Here is a 20655-nt window from a genome sequence, read left to right on the forward strand (position 1 = left end):
TGAGCAGACAGTGTGTCAATACGATGTGTTTCTTTAACTTCAGTTTCAGTGGTCACTGCATACGCGGCCACTAATTCTCCTGTACTTGTTCTCATACATGAACCGTCCATATAAAGTGTCAGGTCTGGATTTGTCAATGGAACATCTGTTAAGTCTCGTCGGGGCTTTGTTACTGCATTAATGATCTCTATACAATCATGCGGGGCTGGATCTGTCATAATCGTTGGTAACAATGTAGCGGGGTTCAGAATGCTGCAGCGTCTGATTTCTATGTGTGGCTGGAATAGCGTTAATTCGTAACCTGTCAGTCGTGCTATAGTCAAGTGCTGAGTCTGGGTTCTGTTTAAAAGAACCTCTACAGAATGTGGAACTTGAACTGTTAACTGATGTCCTAAAACAATTGAGTCGCTCTGTCTGATTGCTAAAGCTGTTGCTGCTACTGACTTTAAGCACGCAGGGAGTGCCTGGGCTACTGAATCCAATGTACTTGAAAAATAAGCGCAAGGCTTATGTGAACCTGCTTGATCTTGAGTGAGGACAGACAACGCTGTACCATCACGTTCTGTAACAAAAAGTGTAAAAGGTTTGCTGTAACATGGTGTCGCTAAAACTGGTGCTTGGCATAAAGCTTTCTTTAATTCTTCAAAGGCTTGTGTATGTTCCTGAGTCCAAGGGAGGACAGTCGAAGTCGCTGCCTCCTGTGTCGTTAACTGGATGAGTGGTTTAGCTAGAAATGCATATTGAGGAATCCATTGTCTGCAGTACGAGGTGAGGCCTATAAAGGCCCGCACTTCCTTTTGTGTCTGAGGTCGTGGCATGTTTACAATTAACTGAATGCGATCGGGAGTGAGCTGTCTCCCCACTTTGGACAGCAAGTGACCCAAGTACACAACTTGCTGAACACAGAATTGTAGCTTCGAAGGAGACACCTTGTGTCCCTTGTTGGCCAGAAAATGTAAAACTGTCAGTGATGCTTGTTCACATTCGGGCTCACTTCGTGCGGTGATCAGCAGATCATCGACGTATTGCAGTAAAGCGGTGTTAACTGGCATTTGAATACAATCTAGTTGTCTTTTCAGTGCTTGGCTATAGATGCTGGGGCTTTCTGTGAATCCTTGAGGTGCGCGGGAAAATTTGAAACTTCGTCCATTTAAACTGAATCCGAAGAGGTATTGGCTCTCTGGATCAATAGGTACACTAAAGAAAGCGTTCTTGAGGTCAATTACAGTAAAGAACGTTGCTTCAGAATCAATAGCAGTCAATAGGGAAGAGATATCGGGGACCACAGGATACTGTGGAACAATGCATTTATTCAGCTCTCTTAAATCGATCACCAGCCGATATACTGGCGGTGCATTGGGATCAGTACGTTTAAGAATCGGAATGATGGGTGAATTACAGATATTGGAGTCGGTCTCTACGACCACTCCTTGGGCAATGAGCTCTTCAATGATTTCCAGTAAAGCCACTACAGCATCGGGTGGTAACTTGTATTGTCTGATTCGGGGTAGAACAACACCTGGTCTGAGTGTAACACGGTATGGAGTGATATGCATACAACCTACATCAGTTGGGCCTTTTGCCCACAAGTGATCTGGTACATTTTTCAATCTGACATCAAATTCTCGTAATACATAATGACCCTTGAAATCCCGCAGAAAGAGTCTAACTCCCTCCGGGGAACAACATATAACAGCTCCTAGAGCCTTCAATGTCTTTATTCCTAACAGATTTTCTGGACATGATTTCGTCAGCAACAGGTCTGTAACTCGTGATAATGGACCTACTGCCAGGGGGACTGGTTCAGATACTTCATTTACAATGGGCTGTCCTGAAAAACCAAGGGAAACATTCTGTGAGCCTGAGAGGGGTGCCCCTGGGACTTCATTATGGCTGATTGTTGTGCGGCTTGCCCCTGTGTCAATTAAAAACTTTCTGTCTTTTCCCAATACTTGACTGTGTACATAAGGACCCTCTTGATCTACAGGAATTTCAATAAGAGGCAAGCCAAACTCCCTCTCTAGGCTGTTTCATGTGTATCGTTGATAGTCGGGGTAAGCGGATTGGGCATACTGGTACATCTGTTGTGATACTTGCTGTGTCGCGGCAATGGGCTGTGGCTGTGATACCGCTACTGTCTGTGCTGTATGTGATGAAGCATGCATAGGCTGTGTATTCTGTGAAGTCTGTTGCTGGGCCTGATCTTGTCTTGGTGGATGCGGTCTCTCTTTGGTTTTACCGGTTGCTATATTATGTTTCAGAACTGGGCATTCATGTACGTAGTGGCCTGGCTGCTTGCAATAGTTGCATGTCCCTTTAACGGGAGCTGCGGCGTGACCTGTCTGGGTCGTACCCTTTCTCTGACTGTCGGCTGGAACTGATTGGGCTACTAACATTTTCATTTTCGTGTCTTTCATGCGTTTCTGTTCATGATCCTGTTCTTCTCTAATTCTGTTCTGATGGTATTGTAACATTTGTAACATCTGTGATGGCGTATTTGCTTGCCATGTACTCTCAACCTTGTATACACGGTTTTTAACTGCTAACAGGGAATTCTCGACTAATTTTGATACAAAAAGATGCGGGTACGACTCGCTACTTGGTTTAAGACCACTATTAATAATAAAACATTTCTCGAATCTAGAATAGAAGTCACTAGTATCTTCATCTGGTTTCTATTTACAGGCCGAAATCGCATCCCAATCTTCCTTTCTAGTTGTCAGTAATCTTGGCAGAACCTGTACTATCAAACCTGGTAATGCTTTAGTTTTCTCCCCAAGGCCTACCCCTGGGACACGTTTGTTCTCTTCGTCTTCTATTTCTGCCCATACAATCTTTTTCTCTCCCACCTCCCATTCTTTTTCCTTGAGTTTCTCGTAGATGCCCGTGGGCAGCAGTACCTTTAACATTTTCATGATATCTTCATATGTGTAATCCCCCATCAGTAACATGTCTTTAAGCTCTCTGTGAAAACCTGCAGGGTCTTTATCATGGCACGGTACTGGTTTCTTCATCTCTAACAGTTCTAACTTAGTCAGAGGCGTGTGTACATACACGCGTTTCAAGGTATGATCTTCACCCATGACTGGATGTACCTCTCGTAAGGGGTTCTGACTGTCAAGACCATGCAGACGCTCTATATGATACATTTTTCTTTCTGGTGTCGGGGCGGGAACATATTCGGAGCTTAAGAAAGTATTATATCTATGTCGTTGTTCTAGAATTATCTGTATTAACTTGGTACTTAGACCTCTCCATCTATCCATGAGTAGTGCTTCTAATGTATCGTGTAAGGGACCTGGATCGGAATGTTGGTTTCTGTATAACGTGAGGAGGTGCTGAATCATGTATACACCTGCTAATTTCTGCTCGTCTGGGGAAAGGTTCAGAAATGTCTGCGCTACCGTGTCATCATTGTATATGTTCGGATTGTCAATGTCAGCCCATAATACTGCTGACCGAGCTAGTTCTTGTTCATCCATAGAATTTAGTACATGGTACCCTACTCGGTCTCGAAGCCTTTTATCAGTCTCCTGGAACTGATGTTCAGGAGAATTCGGGTTGGTTAAGCCAGAGAGAAAAACTCTCTTGCTTTCTGGACGAATGCCTTTCCTAAGGTAAGTTCCCTTACCTACATACGCTATCGTATCTGTAGTCCTTTCTGATTCTTCGTGTTCTTCTTCCTCCTCGGAGGAAGCCTTTTCTTTCTCTTTTTCGTGTATTTCTATCACTGCTTTTCTTATTTTCTTGTACATACTGGCTATGCAAGTCCCCTTATCATGTTTTCCTTCAGATATATTTTGGCCCCACCTGTTGAGTCCATCTAATTCATCCTGTTCTGTTTCAGGCCTGTCTCGTTCTCTTATTAGGCAATTTATGAAAAAACGTAGTATATATGCTTGAGTGTCAACTTTCTGATGCTCCATAGCATCCTTAATACTGTCAGGGTCTTTCCCAGTCTGAACAAAGTGATATATTCTATCTAGGCGCTCCTTCATTCCTGCAAATAACAGCAGGAAATCAGTAGCAGATCGTAACCGTAGTGATGCCATCATCATTCTGTCGTCTTTGCCGGGTACTGGATCATATCTGCAAACTGCAAGTGGTTCTTTGAGTAGGTCAAGATGGGGTGATTTGAACGTGAAAGGACTCTGCATATCCCTAAGGTGTAATCTGTGTGTTAAATGGCGGGGTCCGAGGACCCCCCATCGCACCTCCTGAGGCGGAAGCTTGGGCATTATCTCTCTGTGGAGTCTGTGTCTGAACTTGAATTTGTCTTTTAGTAGGGTCAGGTAGAAGCGGTTTCGGTAAATCAGCTTTAAGTGCGGGAAGTGGTGGAGGTGGAGGAATGGTCGGTCGAACGGGGAAACCTGGTTGCAGTTGTGGCAGAATTTGGTCTGGAGGCGGGTTGACACCCCCGTCACCGTCAGTAGGCGGGACGCGAACAGGCAGATTGGTGTAAGCGGGTGCTACATCCTCTAGGTAGGAATTCAGGAATATGTCTTTAGTGGCCCTGTGAGTTACCTTAGTTGGAACTAATGGTGGCGGCAGATTTTTCGGCATTTCTGAAGTGGCTTCAGGCGAACCTTCGGTCACAAGATACATGCCATTTACAAGATTGTTTCGTGCGCGATCTATTTGTTCTGATTTTACTCGGATCCCTTCAGTAACTAATTCGTTTTCTCGAGCTTTATCTGATTCTTTAAGTCTGTCTTCTCTACGGAGTGCTTTTTCAGCACGCTTATGTGATTCCTTACGCCAAAATTCTATGGCGTCTTTCTGAGATTGTCTGGCTTTCTTTTTCCATAATGCTTCTTCTACCTTCATGATGCACTCGGCATCCCATGTTCCGGTAACAGGCCATCTGTGTCTCTCGTCTAGATGCTTAGTATAATCGGCCCATAAATCTAGATACAATATGGCATCTAAGCCATGCTTGTGGTACATAAAATTTCCAGGACTGTCCCTAGGGGGGATAGGAATTTCTTCCTCTAGTATCCCTTTCCTAGTTCCTATCTGCTTTAGCTTGTTGAAGAACGGCATCTTGTTTACTTAGTACTGAATGCTCAATCCTAACTACTTAATACTGAATACAGTTAGTGACACAAGAACACAATAATGCACATTAAAAACAGTCACATTCATACCACGACATTAATCACATGAAAGACATTTGAGACATATATAACTACCCCCTATACTGATGTACTGCTAAACAGCACAGATACACTGTCAGAGACAATGCAAAACTTGAATAACTGACTTGAATGACTGATGTACTGCTAAACAGTACAGATACACTGTCTAAAACAGTGCAGACCGGACTTGTGTACCCAAACCCGTCTAGATACGTCCCAGCAATGGTACTCACCGGGAAGCACGGAAACAGAAGGCCTCGGAAAACTCGACTGGACTGGACCGGACTCGACTCGACTCGACACGTGGATACTTCGGAAAACTGGTGGGCCTCTTGACACCTCGGACCTTGCTTCTTTCGGCTAGGCTCTGGTCGGGATCCTCCGCACTCCTCACCGCCTCGTCTTGGTGCTGATCGCAGTCTTCGTCACCTCCGTGGGCCAGAGGGAGATACAGGAAATCCTGCCGGTACGCGTAGTTTCCTTCTAACTGATGGCAGGGGACAGAGCTTGCAACGCACCAACCGGCGCGTGGGGTGGGGGAGGGGTCCCTATTCGGGCGCCAAAATGTCGTAAATATTTAATTTACCGTCTTAATTTCTATGCAGGTAAGTACTTAATCAATAATAACTCAATCGGAAAGAAAGAAACAGAGTCCGTGGTGTTAGAGTTCTTAGGGGTTTTATTCCTTAAAAAGGAATCGTTCCGGAACTGGATATCATGTTCCTGCAACCACAAGAGGTTCAGGAAAAGGATAGAGCAATATTTTATTGACAATACATAGCTTATATACTTAAATCATGTCATAGAAAGCAATATAGTAGGCGTAACAGCTGAGAGAAGACAAGATAACAGCATCCACGTGGTAGTGATACGTAATTAGAAGGCGTGAACGAGGCGTGAACATAGAGGTGTGTGCTAGGAACGTCACAGATAGGTGTCACAAAGGGGGGGCGCAAAGCAGAATGTTGCAATGTCAGCAGAAATCTGGAGTTTGGATGCGCGCGCAGCTGCATGACGTGTGATTGACGTGAAAACTGGAGGGTGCAGGGGACTTGACATTTTCACTGACGGAAAGAGACAGAAGTCTGGCATGTCAGATCAACTCGTACTTTTATCATATCTGATATCTGATGTTTGGGAACCATATTATCTGAACGGGAAAGGTCTCTGGGGCAGAAGCTTATTCTATACTGACTGTGAGTGCGTGTATAAGCGCCTAAGTGTCTACATGAGAATGCGAGGGGGCATGGGCCTTCCATGGTAACAGAGCTATGAATTACTTGCATGGAGACAGTAGGCCGGCCCTTTGCTCTACAGCTGGGGGGATGTTTACTGAAACTAGTATGCAGGAATGTATTTTCGAGGAGCGGAACAGATAATTCGAAGGTTGAAGTAAGTCTTGGCAGGCAGCAGGCTGTGCCAAGCGCCGGGAGCCGCGCAGAGAGTAAGTCAGAACTCACGGGTACAGAGACAGCCTGGGCTGAGGCTTTCAGAGTCAGAAGCCAGGAGAAAAAGGCTCGATGGCAGAATTCAGGGCCTACTTTGCCAGAGCGGAAAAACGTGTAAAGTACACTACAAAAAGACGTTGGCATGGCATACTTAGGAACGGACTATTCAACCCATTCAGGGTGGGTCTGAAAGAGGACATGTTAACGTTGGACGCAAATGTATTTGCGTCTTCATAGCTGGCACAGGAGGGAAGTTACATGCACTTTAAGCTGGTACATGGAGACGGTGGGGTACTCGCTAGGGAACACAACTTGACCATAAAATTTATATTTCCTCATAGTGATCAGTACGTTTAATGTTAAGATCCATGACAACTGGAATTAAAGGCGTTCTAATAGGGAGATTTAGTAATTTCTGAATAAAAATATTTTCTCCCCGTTCAAAATTATTTTTGCAGTGAGGCCCCCATATTTCCGCTCCGTAAAGGAAGGTTGATTGAGCTTTATATTTAAATACCTCCAAGGCAGGGGAAACTGCTTTTGAAGCGCTGGCCCCATATTTTTTCAGAATAGGTGATGAATTTTGAAGCAGAATTATCCTATTCTTTTCCAGGACAATTTGGTGTCCAGTGTAATCCCTAGATAATTACAACTTTGCATGTGTTCTAATTTTTGATGTTTTAATACTAAATTCTTCTTAAATGATTTGTGTGGATTTATTGACATGCATTTGGTTGTGCTGGAATTGATTTAGAGGCCTTTCATAGTACAATATGTATAAAAAGGATCCACTAAGCATTGCAGTCCCTTTGGGGTTTGTGAAATTAAGATGGTATCATCAGCAAATAGTAATGCTGGTACCACTTCGCCCCCCAGCTTGGGAGAGTCATTTTTACAGTATTTTGGAATGTCATTTACATACAGTGAGAAGAGCGTGGGTGCCAGTACACACCCATGGAATAAACCCTTTCTCACTGGTATTGCCTTGGTGAGCTCCCTTCAACACCCCCATTTTACTTTAGCAAAGTTCCCTTCGTGGAGCCTGATTAGTTGTACAAGTAGTTCACCCGGCACCCCTAGGCATTTTAACGAATACCACAATAGCTACTGGGGTACCAGGTCAAATACTGCCTTTAAATCTAGGAAAGCAATATATAAACTGCCCTTCCTTATATTGATATATTTCCAGCATATACATGTAAATCTAAAAACTTGATCAATCGTGCTGGTTTTAATTCTAAACCCGCCTAGTATTTTTAAAGTACTTTGGTCCCTTCTATCCACTTATTTAATCTCTTTACAATCTGCCTAGCAAAAACTTTTTGTAAAATATCAATTAAACTAAAAGGGCGATAATTTGCTGGATCATGTCTATTGCCCTTTTTAAAAATTGTCACAATTTCTGCCCTTTTCCATGTTTCGGGTATTGTTGTGCCTACAACTATTGAATTACACAGAAAATATATGTATGGTCCCCAGACATCAATGTCATGCTTCAATAAATCTCCTGGAATTTTATCCGGCCCAGCGTCTTTCCCCGGTTTAACGGCCTCAATTGCCTTTATTTTTTCTTTTAGACTAAAGTGCATATTGGCAGCCTTTGCGATAAGCTCCAGATCTTTAGTTATAACAAACTGGTCCCCATTAGTATCTGAATAAATGCTGGAAAATGTTTCAACCCATGTATTCTCATCTAGGAATAGGTCTTTGATAGACCTTCCTGTTTTATTACCTTTTGCTATTAATCTCCAAAAGCCTGCCTAATCCTTGGACTTGGCTGCATTTATTAGATCTGTCCAAATGCCTTCGTCCCAGGCTTTTTTTTTCGCTTTTTATGATTATGCCTCTTTTCCCTTATTTCAGATATATTATTACCTTTGATTGCCCGGATTAGATCTGTTTTATCTACCCGGCAGTCTTTTTTGTACCAGGGATTTATCACCTTGTTCTGATAGCTAGCTACTTGTTCCTCTCTTTGTGTATATTACTTATAATCAGACTTAAGGCATCTACCAAGGTGTTATGAAGGTCCAGTGCTGGAATGTTTTCTACTGGTAAATTTAAAAAAGGTGGAATGGTGTCAGCGAAGGTACTATAAATATTTATCATAGATTGGCTGTTATCTAGAATATAGGGCTGTTATTGCTTATTTTAAGCTCATCCGCAGTGATGCCATTTTCTCTTTCGCCCACTGAGGTGAATAAGAAAAGTTGCGATGTTAGTGTCAGCTGTAAGGGGTAGTGGTCCCTCTCGGTTCTAGGGTCGATTTTTAGGTCGAGAACATAGGGCCAAAACTTTAGTGATACCAGTATATAATCTATGTTACTCCGCGAGCTACCTCTACAGAATGAATATGCATTTGATCTATCAGAGGGCAAGCGCCCATTACATGCTCTCAAGTCATGGCCCGGTGTGAGCCACTGCTACGGTACACCTTACCTCCCTGTTGCTTTCTATAGCTGGAATGTTGCTTGCCAAATCTTGTTCATCAAAAAGGTTATTAAAGCCCAATACAGGTTCAAAATTACAATTAAAATGGGGAAAAAAAGTAAACTATAATAAAAAATAAAGTTGCCGCCAACAATTATCCTCGGCTGGGGCCCTAGTGCATCTAAAAAGGAGACAAGCTGCTCTATTACTAACGATTCTTTGTTGGCAGAGTTTGGCCTATTATAGATGTTAATTAAATATACGTCTTTGCCATCCCGTGTGACCATTTGTAGACCCACCAGGTCCTGCGACGGTATGTGCAATGGAACAATATCAATTTCGAGGGTGATCCTATCCATATTACGAGGCCCCCTCGATGGCCTACAACTTTTTGATGGGCTAGCGTCCTCACTAAACGTCTTAAAGCCCACTCTGTGGGGGGTTTCGAGTTATTCTCCTGTAGGATAATAATGTCACTCTGTTATATATATTCATTCCATACCATGTCAGTTAAATTCCTATTTAGCCCTGCTGCATTCCAGGAGCTGAACTGCACTTCCAGGTTCTTACTCAATTCTATAGTTGAATATTGCCCAGGTCCCATGTTCTCGTTTGGCACAGTTAGTATGTTGGTGTCCACAGGGTGGTCCAAATGTAACTTTGAACAAGGAGCTTGTAAGATCGAAGAGGGCTCTACTCCTCCCTGCCTGAGTAACTAATTTATCCCGACTATTGAAATACTTTGCGAGACATCTATACTCTGCACATATAAAGGTTGTCGGAGTGCCACAGGGAAATTTGCCTGGGGAAATGCGGAGATAAGTGCTCTGTGTAGTCAATCTAAGTCCTCTAGGGACTATAGTCCTTCAAATCTGTTTGAGAGTAAAACAGATGTCTCCACATTAATATTACTATTTCCAATGGATGGTTTATAAATGTAACCTAGTGGGAGAGTACTAATACAAGTATTTTGAAACAAAATCTCCTCATGGACGTTTAGTATACTCCTAGCCATCTGAGGGCGTCTGAAATTTCTCACCACACAGTCTCCTCTTATGTTCTTCGCAGATTCACCCAACCATCCTACTCTATGAACCATAAGAATATCTTCAGTGTTTAGTGGATGGAATCGTTTAAATTTCATTAACCAATCCACTGTTTTATTCCGTAAATTGGACCAAGTTTCTTTCTATTCTCTTCTTAAGACGGGGACTCCAGCTAGCACTAATATGTAAGGGCAAGATGCGGGGTAGCTGTAAGACATCAGTATTAGATATTAAGTCTGTGCCTTTTGGGCTATATGTTACTGCCCTACCAGAATGGGTACCTGATCTATCGGGGGCTATTTGTACTTGCGGTCTGCTTATCAAGCTACCTTGAATTCCGTAGGTGCTCTGTAGCCCCCCCTCAGTATACCCCTCCCTGTTTTGTTCTGTGTTATTGAGGTTTAACAGGGGAACATCTCTAGGCGCATTGCCCCTACTACTTATTTTGTCCTTGCCAGAGGAGGCCCACCCCTCCACCTGTGGTTGTGGTTGTGGCTGCGGTTGTATTTGGGGGCCTCCCTCCTGGGCAATTGAACAGATGGGGTCATCACTCTTCTTCAAGTGCCCGTTTATAATATTCAGCTGCTCTATCTTATTGTCTAGCTAGCTTGGGTTCACACTAATACGATCCTCCAACTGGGTCAGCCTTGCCTTAATCCCAGATTCTAGGGACATTTTTGTTGTTTGCTCTAACTTTCCAACTATTTCCTCTATTTGCGGAATGTGTGGAGCATAGTCTACCTCGGTCTGGGTACTCACTGAATTTTTTAATGCTGTTTGAAATTCTAAATTGTGGTCTGGTTTTGTCACTCAGGCTAACCCCCTAGCTTTCTTCACCTTTAAATTCCCCATAACAGGGTTAGCTTTCTTTTTTGCCCGTTGTTCTGGCCCCTTGTTCCCCATGAGCGATCTTTGTTTTCGTAGCCTAGATGTCATACTGGGACTAGTTACGCTATTTATATCATCTTGCACCGCAAATAGAGAAATAGCGGGAGTATTAGAAAGCCGCGACTCGTTTAGGACCGTTATTATAGGACTCAGTGGAATTGTTTTCAGGATGTCTGTAGGTTTTGGGGAACACAATAACCTGCTTGTAGACGAGTTTGCAGGATCGAGGGATAGGCGCCTTTCTACTAGTTGTATTTCATGATTCAATAATGATTCTGCTCTAATGATGAAGGCATTCAACTTGGCGGCAGGGCCTTTACGTTTACTCATGATTTTGTCCAAGGGTGTTGACCGTTGCAAATACAAAAATGGCCTAGTAAGCAATTGAAAAGTCCCACACCCTCAGAGCAGAGTTTAACGTAAGTAGTTAGGCTTACCACGCAAAATCTCAGTGTCCAAATATTAGGGGGGTGGCCCAGTCCAGTCTTTGCCCGTCCCTGACGGGCGCAGACGGGCCCGCCCTTGGCCCGCGCTGCTGGAGCCCTTGTCCGCTTATGAAGCGCCTCTGGGCGCTTCCTGGTGACGTGGTTGACAGGCGCCACAGGAGAAATGCCGGGAAATGTGGTCCTCGGCCCCGGCGCTGATGACAGCTGTGCAGAGGGAGCAACGGGAGACCAGGAGCAAGCACTGCGGTCCCCCGGGACCGTTAAGGCAAAGTAAGAAGCAGTGGCCAAAGGTTAAAGGGTCCGGTAGAGCGGGAGCCCTTGTCCGCTTATGAAGCAACTCCTGGCGCTTCCTGGTGACGTGGTTGGCGGGCGCCACAGGAGAAATGCCGGGAAATGTGGTCCTCGTCCCGGCGCAGTAGCAGTGACAAAAGGTTAAAGGGGGATGAATAAAAGGTCCCTCATAACAAATGCAGGTGGGCCTTGACCTTGAGTGGACACAATGTGGTCCAGTGAGTAGTGTGTCCAGATGTCCGGCATGAGGGGCATATGATTACTGCAAATACTGTGTATGTTGTTTCCTGTTTGGCTGTGTGCTCCTACCTCCATATCCAACAACCAAAACAAGCACCAATATTGCCAATAACTTAGTATGGGGGCCTAAAAGTGACCGCACAACCTACTCAATTAAACAGTAGATTTTAAGACCAACTATTTCGTCCAAAATAAATCAATTATTTTTATTTTAATTATTTGAGTCAAAACATATGTCGTACAAAATTCACATGTTTATGTACATTGCTTATTTCACTCCACATTTATTCACACCAACATTTCTGACACTCAATGCAAACATTCAACCATGCATATCCAAAACAAACATGGAATCAATTGACATCAATTTACAACATAAGCTATTTACAACAATTAAATTCCAAAAACAACACAGGTAATCAAATCAATTATTTTTAAGACTTTGATGTTTTTAGAACGTCCTAGTGTTGTGAAAAACGGTCTACGCGTTTCGAAAACCCTTTCTTCAAGGGAATTCTCTTCAGGACCACGTAGCTCTCCGGTGCTTGTTTTCACGGAATATGTTTTCTTTCGTGACTGGCTCGTGTCTTTAAATAAAGTGTGAGCTTTGAAAAAAACGTATGGGTCGCTCCTGTAGAGAGAGATGGAAGCAGGCGGGGTGGTTTACCCGTGCTTGTACGTTTTTGACTCCAAACACTTCCAGTTGCATTTGCTGGCACAGTGTTCCTCTGTATTTCAATTCCAGACGACTCAATACCTCCATATGGCATCTGCCTTTATGGTGTTTTGGGAATGTGTGCACCCCTCTGGCCATGTGTTCTTTATTAGGGCCAATTTCCCTGGACCAATGAGGTGTTGCTGCACTTATCTTGGGGATGGAACATAGTTTCCTGTTTGCACTTTTGTCTGCCAGCTACATGCCACCCCACCTGTGACCTGTCAATCAGTTACTGCAGGCCTGGGTTGGACGGCCTGCCTGATCACATATTTTTGAGTCAGGCTTGATGTTGAGATCATAATGGGGGAATTTTGCAATAGCGGTGCAATTTCGTTTGTGCATGTGAGAGTACCATCGCAAGTATTTGCATTGTTTTTATCAATATCAACACTAGTAAGTGCATTTAAGAAATGTTTAAACATCATACACACTCATATGTGGAAAGCTAAAACTAAAATCCCATTACCCTACAAATGAACCAAACATAAATGTTTGAAATGTTTCTAAAACAAACTTTTTGCCCCAACAGAAAACAAGCTTCTTGGCTCTCAGCATTGACTGACAACTGTAAAATGACCTGCAAATAAAAACAGCAACACATATGTAAGTATAAAATGTAAAACAATTGAGAATTATTTTTTTCTACATTAACAAAGTGAAGTGAGGAAGTAGTGCAGTGAGGGAGAGGATGTGGTGCAGTGGCCAGAGCTACCCTTGGGAGCTGGGAATCTGAGTTTGTGTCTCGGCGTCGGCTCAACATCCAATGATTCTGCGCAAATTACAAAGGGCTCAATGAATAATTTTTGGCAGTGCGGTGCAGGCGGCCAGCCACTACTGTGCCCCCACACCATCAAGAGTCGCTGCCACCTGCCTGCCAGATTCCAAGCTATGTGTAGTGCGGCTGGTGGGTAACGTGAAAGTTCCTGCTGCAGTGCCTCTTACAAAGGTGCGGTGCCTTTGAAAAAGGCATGCAATGGGAATGCCTCACAAGGTTCCTGCATGGCATGGACTGTAACATCCTTGCCATGCAGGAAATGGTGTGCATTCATGCAGGGAGGCACGTGTGCTCCCCTGTGTGCATAAACAGGCGCAAATGCACAAAGGGCCTTTGTTTACTCTCCTCCAGGGTTTTCATGGCGGTGGAACAACCATGAAAACCCTGGTTGAGAGGAAACTCATATTATGATTGCAGGGACTACGCTATCCCGGCAAGCATATTGCAGCCTCTTACTGCCACACCACTGCCAGGGAACGGCGGTTACATGGCAGCAGCAATGGTCCTAGGGTGGTCTGATTGTTCAAGTGGTAATGAGGAGGTCAGACAGCAGGTGCGACGGTGGCTGGACCGCCACCGCCTCACCACCATGAGCCCTGCAGTCCTCGGAATGCCAGACTTGTAATTTAGCCCTTAATGTCCCTGTGCCCATGGACAGTGCCACAATACCCTCACGGGTGATAAGCCACACTTTATAGATCTACAAATTTAATTTAATTTAAAGTTACATTTATAACACAATAGTTAACTATAATTTTAAACTATTTTCACATAAAATGGCAAAACAAGCTCAACAAAAGACCACCATAACATACCCACTTTTAAATTAATATTACACTATAATCTTATAAACCAGTTAAAAAATATAGTAAAACAATTGAAAAGTCTAACAAATAAAAACATTTATAATACTTAATTAACAAACCACAATATTAGAAGTCAACACAACATGAAACCAATAACTCACACACATATTAAATTAAACGTTTACATTGCAATTAGAGCAAAATAAGTATACATAATAAAAGATAACATTTCCCACCCAGACATAAAAAGAAAAATCCTTCTCAGCGTTGTGTAGCTCTAGATTTTTGCTCTAGATTTTTGTCCACGCCTAACAATGCAATCCACAAAAATGTAAAAAACAAATTCCAAAGAACATAAAAAAAATACGAAAGTGAAAAAGTCCAAAGTAAATCCAGTGTAGTAATCCAGTCATTAGGGACCAGAAAAAAAAGTGAAAATAAAAAATAAAAACTGCTTCAGGAAATTTGAAGTCAATTTGAAAAGTAATATGTGGTTACAATAAACCAAAATAATATTCAATAAAAACAAACAGATTAAAAACATGTCAGTGTGGTGCACTCTTATGTGTAAAATGTAAGAAACATAACTGATCCACACTCACGAAAAACAACTCCCAAAAACAACTTATACAAAATATAAGAACAATAAAAGATACAAGACGTAATATCACAATATCTAACATAACACAATAGTAGTATAAAAATGTAACTAGGCCTAACTCAGAAGAACACTGTAAAACAATGTAACACAAACTACCAGAAAACAACCTTCAAAAGCAAAACTAAGGGCCTGATTATAAGTATGGCAGTCCCAAGACCGCCGTACCCACAGTGGCAGTTGGAGGTTGGTGGTCAGACCACCACAAGCCTGATGCAGGACCACCGCCAGTGCCAGGATCCTGGATCCTGATGTGGCAGCGGTGGTGAAAGAGGTGGTACTGATGCCGGCACCACTTTCCAGATTAAGACCTGCATTACAGCCGGCACATCAAGTTCAAGCAGAGGACCTGACATAAGACCAGAGTCTTGAACAATGGTGTATCAAATGCAAACAAGTTCTTTGCTATGGTGAGCAGTCAATTGATGCAATTGTTTTTGCAGCAAAAAGCCACCATTTTATTTTTCAGTAGTGCCTGTGTGATTGCATGAGTGCATCGGTAGTGTCTGTATGTTTTTAGGAGTAAATGAGTAATGCCTGGGTGATTGCAAAAGTGCATGGATACTAGTAGGATGTTTGCATGAATGCAGGGGTAGTGCCTGCATGATTAGATGAGTGCATAGATAGTGCCTGAATGATAGAAGGAGTGCATGTGTTATTATTATTATTATTATTATTATTATTTATTTTTATAAAGCGCATAGTCACCCGGAGGTATCCCAGCGCTAAAAAAAACCCTAATTCAGCAAACCTGAGGGCCGGGAGCTGAGAGCAGAAGATAGGAAGGGTGAGGAATCAAAACAGGGGGGGGCATGAAAGCTAGGGAAAAAGATGTGTCTTTAGCAGCTTCCTGAAGGGCAGATATTGTGGTTCAAGACGTAAGTCATGAGGGAGTGAATTCCAAAGACGGGCAGCTTGTACCGAGAAGCGTCTTCCTCCTGATCGGGCTTTCCTGAATCTTGGGGTATTGATGAGGTTTTCTGCGTTAGAACGGAGGGATCTAGTGGTTATGTAAGGGGTGACAAAATGGCTGAGGACTGGGGGGCCTTGGTTATGCAAAGTTTTGTGGACGAGGCACAAGGCCTTGAATTTGACTCTCTCCCTTATGGGGAGCCAATGGAGGAGTTTGAGAGCGGGTTTAGCAGATGATCTGGCCGGGGTGTTTGTGATAATCCGGGCAGCAGTGTTCTGAATTCTCTGCAGTTTATTAAGGGTCGCTTCGGGAGCGCCCAGATAAATCACGTTACTGTAATCTAGTCTCGATATTATGAGACCTTGGATTAGTAATTTTTGGGATTTAGGGGGAAGAAGGGGCAAGACTTTCCTCAAAGATTTTAGAAGACCAAAGCAGGTCCCTGCTACCTTCTTTGCTTGCGAAGTGAATGAGAGATCGGAATCGATCCATACACCCAGACTTTTCACCTCTGTTTTTGGGTCAGGGGGAGGACCTAGACAGGCTGGCCAGCTGTCCAGGGGGAGTGAGGTTCCTTTCGGGCCAAGTATAAGGACCTCAGTTTTTGTCCCATTTAGCTTTAGGGCTGATCTATTCATCCAACGATGGACCAGCGTAAGGCAGTTGAAGAGATCAGCTTTCTGTTGTTTGGGATGGGACAAAGACACCACTAATTGTGTGTCGTCAGCATAGCTGACGACGCTCACTCCGAATGGGGTGATGACCTCCTCCAATGTGGACATATAGATATTAAATAATGTGGGGCTCAGGGAAGAGCCCTGAGGCACACCACATTGGAGGGGCATTTCGGAGGAGCGGGCGTTCTTCTCCCAAATCTGATAGGATCGTTGGGCCAGGAAAGATGAAAGCCAAGATAAGGCTGTACCTTCCACTCCAACTCTTGCCAATCTTTCGATAAGGAGTTGGTGGTCCACGGTATCGAACGCCGCGCTAAGGTCGAGGAGGATCACTGCCACTGACCCTCCCCCATCCAGTAGCGCTCTGGCCTCCTCTACCGCTGCCAGGAGGGCGATGTCCGTGCCCTGCCCTGGTCGGAAGCCCGTCTGGGAACTTTTTAGTTTGTTATTGGCCTCTAGAAACTGCGAGAGTTTCCTGTTGACTAATTTTTCCGCGATCTTGCTGACTCCTGGGAGTAGGGAAATGGGCCTATAGTTCGCCAGATTCTCAGGATCGAGAGAAGGTTTCTTCAGTAGGGCTTTTACAACAGCCTTCTTCCAGCTCAAGGGTACAACTCCTTGTTGGAGTGAGGTATTAATCAGATGAGTAAGGGAGGGGATGATAGTGGGGGCTACCTCCTTAAGGATCCGAAGAGGAGCAGGGTCCCTAGGGGAGCCGCTCTTCATGGAGTTGAACGTATTTCTCACTTCGTCTATCGTGACCTGGCCCCACGTGGACAGGCAAGTGGAAGATGTCGTGTATGGGAAAACGGTTTCTTCCACCGGGCTCGAGGGAGGAATTGAGTCCAGAATTAGTCGGATTTTATCATGGAAGAAATTAGCCAATTGTTGGCATTTCTCCTGGTCGGCTTTAGGGTCGGAGGGAGGTCCCAGTCCTTGTTCTGGGGGCTTTGAGAGCTCTTTAAGGATGGCGTATGCTTCCTTACTGGAGCATCCCGCTTTCTCTATTCTCTCCTGAAAAAACACGCTTTTGGTTTTGCGAATAGCGGTTTTATAGGTTGGAAGAGAAATAGAGTAGATGTTTTTATTGGTTCCTGATTTGTCGCGTCTCCAAGAGCGTTCGGTTTTTTTGCACTCTTGGCGCAGAGCTTTAAGCTCTGGAGTATACCATAAAGCGGGGGATAATCTTTTGAGCTGTTTAAAGGTGGTGGTTTTCGGAAGCATCGTATCAAGGGACGAAGTGATCCAATCACTAAATTGTTTGTCAGCCGTGTTGGAGTCAAAGGAGAGCTCGGGAATGGAATCTGCAAGGGAAGCAGCCCATTTCTCAGGTGACAGTTTGCGCCATTGTCGGTCGGTAACCTGGGTTTTAGGGGTTGGGAGAATAGGTGTGGAGATTTCCCAGGAAAAAGGGACCAGAAAATGGTCCGTCCATGGTAGGGTCACAGGTAAATTGGTGGTCACCGTTGCTATATTGGTGAGGATAGGGTCCAATAGGTGGCCCTTCTCATGGGTAGGCTCGTTGTTCACTAGATGTATCTTTAAAGATGTTAAGTCGTGTCTAATGTCCGAGGCTACTCGATCCGTGGGGTCCAGGAAGTGGAAGTTCAAGTCACTTAGTATAAGGAAGTTGGAGGTGGAGGAAGCTAGTTGTGATACAGATTCGAATATGGAATTGATAAAATTGCCTGGGGCCCCTGGGGGGCGATAGATCAATAGCCCTGCCAGGGTAAGGGCTGGGGAGATTTGGATGGAGAATTGGCCGCTCTCGCAGTCCTCGATACCGGCGTTAGCCATCCTACAGGTGAATTGTTCCCTGTGAATTATAGCTACCCCGCCTCCTCTCCCTTTAGGTCTATTTAAAGCTTGACAGAGATACCCTGTGGGGAGGGCCGCGACGACGTCCAGGTCGGTGTTGTCTGATAGCCATGTTTCCGTTAAGAACAGTAGGTCAAGATCCTGATTCTGAATCAAAAGATTTACTTCGGTAGTATGTTTGGGGAGGGAGCGGCAGTTAAGAAGTCCCAACTTCAAAGCGAGTGTGGTAGATTTCAGGGGGGGAGTCGGATTGCATCGTGGACAGATCGAGAAAGAATTACCTGCGGTAAGCGTGTGGTAGCAGGCAAGGATGTTCTTAGGTCGTAGGGCGCGTAATGTATCTGCTGTATACATCACTCGATCCTGAGGGCCACCCGGCAGAGTAACGGGGCCTAGGGCCGTCTGGGTCCGGACGGGCCCAGACGGGCTTGCCTTTGGCGCGCCTTCGGCGCGCTGACGGCTCGCCCGCTGCGCCCGTCCGCTGCGCGTCCGGTGATTGCACATCCTTATAGGTAAAAAAGGGGGCGGGTGGGTGTGGCCTCAGGTAGGCGTGGCCTCGCTTCCTCGCCATGAATGGCGGCGAAAAGTGATTTCCTGGCTTTGTTCGTTGCAGCGAAGGGGTCGCTGTTTGAGCGTGACTCTAGCCCGCTGCTGGGGTGCTTGCCGGGTGAGTGCGCTTTAAAAATACAATTTTTACGTGGTGACACAGAAAGTAACAAAAGTGACAATTTTTAAAATAATCGGCGGTCTCCCGGCTTCCGCCTCAGGAGATTGCAAGGGTTCTGGTTGCTTAACGCTGTCAGCAGCGTATTTATACTGTGGGGGTGGGCGTGGCCTCAGGTAGGCGTGGCCTCGCTTCCTCGCCGTGAATGGCGGCGAAAAGTGATTTCCTGGCTTTGTTCGTTGCAGCGAAGGGGTCGCTGTTTGAGCGTGACTCTAGCCCGCTGCTGGGGTGCTTGCCGGGTGAGTGCACTTTAAAAATAGAATTTTTACGTGGTGACACAGAAAGTAACAAAAGTGACAATTTTTAAAATAATCGGCGGTCTCCCGGCTTCCGCCTCAGGAGATTGCAAGGGTTCTGGTTGCTTAACGCTGTCAGCAGCGTATTTATACTGTGGGGGTGGGCGTGGCCTCAGGTACGCGTGGCCTCGCTTCCTCGCCGTGAATGGCGGCGAAAAGTGATTTCCTGGCTTTGTTCGTTGCAGCGAAGGGGTCGCTGTTTGAGCGTGACTCTAGCCCGCTGCTGGGGTGCTTTCCGGGTGAGTGCGCTTTAAAAATACAATTTTTACGTGGTGACACAGAAAGTAACAAAAGTGACAATTTTTAAAATAATCGGCGGTCTCCCGGCTTCCGCCTCAGGAGATTGCAAGGGTTCTGGTTGCTTAACGCTGTCAGCAGTGTATTTATACTGTGGGGGTGGGCGTGGCCTCAGGTAGGCGTGGCCTCGCTTCCTCGCTGTGAATGGCGGCGAAAAGTGATTTCCTGGCTTTGTTCGTTGCAGCGAAGGGGTCGCTGTTTGAGCGTGACTCTAGCCCGCTGCTGGGGTGCTTGCCGGGTGAGTGCACTTTAAAAATATGTGTAATGCCTTGAGATTGCAAGATTGCAGGACTAATGTCTGGGTGATTGGAGGTGTGCATGGGTACTGCTTCAGTGATTAAAGGGGTGCATTGGTAATGCCTGGGTGATTTTGTAAGTGCATGGGTAATGCCTGGGGTATTGCATGAGTGCATGGGTAGTGCCTGGGTTAAAGGAGGAGTGCCTGGGTACTGCCTGAGTGATTGAAGAAGCGCATGGGTAGTGCCTGCATGCTTGTATGAGTGAAGGGGCAATGCCTGGGTGATAACAGGAGTGCATGGCTACTGGGAAAGGATGCAGCCACCCACAGACAGGCTCCATCCTCTCCGCCAATCACAAAACTGCACAGCGTTGTGATTGGTGCGGTGCAGACGCACAGTGCCCCAGCCGGGCGACTAATGGAAGGCTGTTTTCTCTATGTAGGCTGCATGCAGCCTACATAGAGAAAAGGGAGAATGTGCATGACTGCTTTGGTCAGCCCCAGGCCGACCAAAGCAGTCAGGGATCACAACATTGGGCAAGCCACTTCCCCCTGCCCTCGAGCAGGACCGCCCACCCACCCGCCCACAACCAGGCGCTTCTGCTTTTTCGCAGTGCGAGAAGCAGAAACATAAAATGGTAGTTTTATCATTTTATGTTTCTGCTTCTCGCACTGCAAGAAAACAGTGGGGTGATGCCCCCACACCCCTATGGAGGAGCCACCCCTAATATACAGATATGTTTTTTAAAAACAATTATATGTCACATTTCTTTACACAATATTGTATAACAAATGTTGTTCCAGTTTA

The sequence above is a fragment of the Lissotriton vulgaris genome, chromosome 12, assembly GCF_964263255.1.
Source record: "Lissotriton vulgaris chromosome 12, aLisVul1.2, whole genome shotgun sequence".
In the NCBI taxonomy this organism is placed as follows: domain Eukaryota; kingdom Metazoa; phylum Chordata; class Amphibia; order Caudata; family Salamandridae; genus Lissotriton; species Lissotriton vulgaris.